Raw genomic sequence first — 5,362 nt, forward strand, 5'->3', positions numbered from 1 at the left:
TCAAAAAATTTTTTGAAATACACCATACATATGCAATTCAGACTATAAAAAACACTATACACCAAATACCTACAGGTTTCTCAAGATACAAATGTTAAGGAAAAGAAAGTGATACAGGGAAAACCTACAGACTACAAGAGATTTAAATACATACTTTTTTTAATGGACAGGATTAAATTATAAGATCTGGAGATACAAAGTTGGATGACAATAACTATTAAAAAATACAAGACAGATATTACTTTTTATGTCAAGGTAGAGATGACTTCTGAAGGGAGGGAGGGGCTATGATAGGATGAGGCACAGAGTGAGGAGTTTCTGGATAGGATATACACGGATAAACATCTTATAATAACCTACTAACCTATAAATCTATTTTCTGTGCTTTTATACATTTTTTATACAATATTTTATTTTTCAAAAAGTTTAACAAACAACTTCTGGGAAGAGAGCAGAGTGGTAAGCAGGAGTGAAAGAGCCACTCTGAGAGTTGCCATCCAGCCACTGGAATACAGCAATGCAAGGAAGAAAAGGAGGTAGGTAGGGCTGGGGATTTAGCTCAGCGGCAAAAGCGCCTGCCTGGCAAGCGCAAGGTCGTGAGTTCGGTTCCTGGTACCGGAAAAAAACCAAAAAAAAAAAAAAAAAAGAAAAGAAAAGAAGGTAGGTAGATCCCCTGGACCAAGGAAGGATCTGAATCAAGAACTGAAGCCCATGGAAGAGCGAAGAAGAAGAATGAGGTAGCCAGCAGAACCTTCTCCCTGAATCTGGACTCACGGAGTAGGAGGAGCAGTTCAAACCTGCAGCAACACCAGAGGCCTCCAAGGAGAGACACAGCTGTGGAAGTGGTGGTGACTGTTGTAGGACTGAACATCCAGCAGGAAAGGGACACTGGCCAGAAGCCATCTTGCAGAAGGATTAACTGAGCTCAGAACAATTGCTGTGTCCATCTAGTGGCTCCCAGCTGAGTTCAAGCCCACAGAGGAGAACTGACAGCTGCAGGCTGAATAGGTCTGGTCTCAGCCTCATGGCCAAAAACCAGCCCAAACTTCAGGGGAAATAAAGGTGCAAGCTCACTGAAATTACCCATTACCCCGCAATAAAGCTACTGCTGGCTTGCTGGGATAAAGCAACACATCTGTCTCCACATGGTGTCTACCAGTGACAGCAAAAACAAACCTGGAAGTGAACTTTTTTCTCTTTCTCTTTCTTTTCTTGATTTTTTTTTTTTCCTTTGAGACTGACTAAGTGTCAAAGAAAATACTGTGGGCCAGTGCCAAAGAACCAAGGGCTGGGCCAAGCAGGCAGCAACTTCTCATCCCCAACAAATTCAACAGGTAGGATTTTTTATTTTTGGTCATTTTGAGACAGTTCAGGCTGACCTTGAGGTCATTTTTAAGCCTACACTGGCCTCAAACTCAGAAATTCTCCTGCCCCGTCCTCCCAAAGTGCTGGGATTGATGGCCTGCACAACACCTGGCCAAAGAGGTAGGAGGCTGAGGCAGGAAGATCACAAGTTCCAGCCCAACCTAGGCAACCTAGTGATTTAGCCAGACTCTGTCCCAAAACAAAACAAAAAAGTAGGTCAGGGATATACCTCAGTGCAAAGACCTAGGTTCAATCTCTTTCAATGAAAGAAAAAAAGTAAAAAAGCTAAATAAGGAACTATCATATGACCTTCCAATTTCACTCTTATACATAAAGTAAAAAAAAAAAATTTAAATACTCAAAAACATGCACAAGAGCCAGGTGTGGCGGCTCACACCTGTAATTCCAGCACTCAGGGAGCTGAGGCAGGAGGATCATTTTAAGTTCAACACCAGCCTGGGCTACAAAGTAAGCTCAAGGCCAGCTTGAACTGCATAGTGAGACCCTGTCTCAAAAAGACAAAAAAAAAAACAAAAACAAACACATGCACAAACATACACAACAGCATTATTCACAATGGCAAAAAGGTAGGAAAACACTCATGCTCAGTACTGTCGCTCCAGGTTCAGAATGCTTCATGTGGATCTGAACCTTTTGGGTTGCTCCACTGTCCACCCCATCTCTCCCTCTGTCCATTTGTGCCTCCACCAAGTCAGCCATCAAGTGCTCCTCCACACTCACAAGGTGCTCTTCTGCCCAAATGCGGCACCAGGACGGGAGAATTAAAATAAACCATCTGGATACAGGTTTTAAGGTCTCCAGCAGGAAGATCATAGTGAATTTGAGGCCAGCCTGCACTACACAGTGAGATCCAAGCCAACCTGAACTATATCGAAAGACCCTACTTCAAAACACAAACACACAAAAAAGGAAAACAGACCAATGTTTACCAGGGACTGTGCAGGAAAGATATAGGGAATGACTACTTAATGTTAATGGGCATCTGACTTCTTTCTGGAGTGATAAAAATTCTGAAACTAGATAGTGGTGATGGCTGCACAACCTGTGAATGAACTAAATGGCACTATTGGTAAATTTCATGTCAAGTATATTTTACCATAAAGTTAAAAAAATTTACAAAGTCAAACCACTTCTAAGAAGGCAGCTCTCAGCCAGGTGTGGTGGTACACACCTGTAATCCCAGCACTGAATTACCTGATTTATTTAGCTTTCTCTTCTGACTTTTCTCCCCTTCCACCTAGTAGGGCTAACAAAGTGAGAGAAGTCTGAGGACACTTCTCACTACAGCAAGGACTGACAGAGAATAGGGGCTGCCAAAGATCAACTTGATCACAGAAAGAAGGAAACAAGCTTTTCCAGACTTTCTACCAAGTTTTGGAAGCATCCTTTCCCTACATTCAAAATGGTTATGACCCAAAACCCTGTAGGCCTAGATGGAATAGAAGGGGACTACAGTTCTAGAAAAAGAGGAAACAAACAAACAAACAAAAAAGGATTTCTTTAAGTCCTAGCTGCAGACTATATTGAATTCCGAGGCCCGTGGCAGATTTGACCAAACATGATTTTCCTTCCTTCTGGCACAAGCTACATGACATTCCCTGTCCTCATGGCCCTGTAACTGAGGTCTGGCGATGCAAAATGGGTGGGGGTGATTAAGCCATTTTGAGGCTGGCCAATTTTCCACTTTCCTCAGGTGACCTTGTAAGCTCTGTATAGAAAATGGAGAGCCTCTGTCAGTCTAGATCCTTTTCAACATATGTGTTACAGCAGCTAGTGTTCTTTAACACAAAGACCAAAGCCTGAGCTAATAAATGACTTTTTTTTTTAACTGACAAATGTCCTGGATTACCTGAATAAAATTGCCTTGGTAACATTCCTTTAAAATAATGTAAAAGGATACTCGGTAGTGGTAGGTACATGCCTGTAATCCCAGCACTCAGGAAGGCTGAGGCAGAAGGATTGTTGTGAGTTTGAGGTCAGCCTCGGCTACAAAGTGAGCTCAAGGTCAGCCTGAACTGCATAGCCAGACCCTGTCTCAAAAAGACCAAAAATAAAATAAAGTAAAATAATGTAAAGGGTTTTAAAATATTACTACCAAATGCTTCTAAACTCTCTGCTGTTTTAAAACATTCCTACATCCCTAACACACTGCCTGACAATACTACAATACCTTTATTTTGCTGACATACAAGCAGAGAAACTACATGACAAGTAAATCTTCAATAAACTAAGGTTTAAAGAATGTGTGTATCTGCTACTCAGCTTCTCCCTTGGGGAGCATTGCTACCTTAAAGTTGGCACAGCAGAGATATCACAGAATTTTTAAATGTGGGTCCTCTGGGCTGAAATTATTCTTAATTACATGCTAAAACCCAGGGGGACTACTCTCGTCTAGGCCAGCTACTTAATTAAGAAACCTGTAAGTTTCCCTGAAGGAAAAATATACACAAATTAAGGCTTCTTTTTCAAGCTGAACAAAATAAAGACAAATTAATAACACAAACAAAACATCAAGATATCTTTTGCTATTACAGTTCTAAATACAGATGAAAACAGTAAAAATATGAATTCTATATTTATACATGTTGTACACATACCTTGAAAGTATAGTAATAACTATTACTCAGTACTTCCCATTATGAGGCTGTATCATAAGTGGGGGCTTTTGGGGCGGGTTTTGTGCATGCATGCATGCGTGCGTGCATGTGTGTTTGAGACAGGGTGTTGTTATGCAGTTCCAGCGGGCCTTGAGCTCACTTTGTAGCCCAGGATGGTCTCGAACTTGCAGTGATCCTCCTGCTTCAGTCTCCCGAGTGCTGGGATTACAGGAATGTGCCACCACACTCAGCTCTCATCAGTGTTTTACAGAGACTGATTTATTAAATATTCACAATAACTATGAAATAGATAATATTATTTTCATTATATATTTGGGATAATTTAGGCTTGGAGAACTCTAAGTAACTTGTCTCAAGTCACAGTGTTGGAATATGAAATCAGAATTCGACTTTTTTCTCCCTCTTTCTGGATTCCATCTTCATGGCAGTGGCAGCTGGGTCAGCCGTTCAGCAGGCTTTCTCCTCCTAGTCATCAACATGCCACTCTTTGCCCACACCCAGGACCTACATACCCTGGAAGTAACCGGCCAGAAAACCATCACCCAGATCAAGGCTCATGTGGCCTCACTGGAGGGCATGGCACTAGAAGATCAAGTCATCTCCTGGCAAGCAAGCCATTGGAGGATGAGGCCACCCTAGGCCAGTGTTGGGTGGAAGCCCTGGCCACTCTACAAGTAGCTGGCCACATGCTTGGAAGTAAAGTCCATGGTTCCCTAGCTCAGGCTAGAAAAGGGAGAGGTCAGACTCCCAAAGTGGCCAAACAGGAGATGAAGACAGGCAAGGCCAAGTGGCAGATGCAATATAACCAGCAGGTGCTTTGTCAATGTCAAGCTCACCTTTGGCAAGAAGAAGGGCCCCAATACCAACTCTTAAATCCCATGTAACCCTGGCTTTCTCTACTAAAGCCACTTCACCCACGCAAAAAAAAAAAAGAATTTGACTCAATCTCATTCACTATGTATTCAATCAAGAAGTAATCATTTAGTATCTTCTGTATACAACATTTTTTTTTTTTAGTACTGGAAATTCAACTCAGGACTTTGTGCTTGCTAGGCAAGTGCTGTGCCAGGCTGTGCTGTGTGCTGAGTATATCACTGGCCCCTACAAGACAGAATTTGAGAAGTCATATACATAGAAATAAGAAAAACAGACTCAAACTTCTACCCTCTTGAAGCACATATTCTAATACTGAAGATAAGTAACAAGTATGTGATAATAACATGAATAGAGGACATGACACAAAGAGAAAAGGGAGGGCTGGGGATACAGCCCAGCAGCACAAGCACCTGCCTGGCAAGCACAAGGTCCTGAGTTTGATTCCCGGTACCCACGCCCCCCAAAAAAGAGGAAAGGGAGTG

At 42.1% G+C, this 5,362-nt stretch overlaps 1 pseudogene; it reads left to right on the forward strand.

The window, feature by feature from the left end:
• The first annotated feature begins 4,481 nt into the window (after window positions 1–4,481).
• Window positions 4,482–4,877, forward strand: LOC102025664 (annotated as a pseudogene).
• The last annotated feature ends 485 nt before the right edge of the window (window positions 4,878–5,362 follow it).

This window comes from Chinchilla lanigera, unplaced genomic scaffold (genome assembly GCF_000276665.1).
Source record: "Chinchilla lanigera isolate Chin_1 unplaced genomic scaffold, ChiLan1.0 scaffold00063, whole genome shotgun sequence".
Lineage (NCBI taxonomy): Eukaryota > Metazoa > Chordata > Mammalia > Rodentia > Chinchillidae > Chinchilla > Chinchilla lanigera.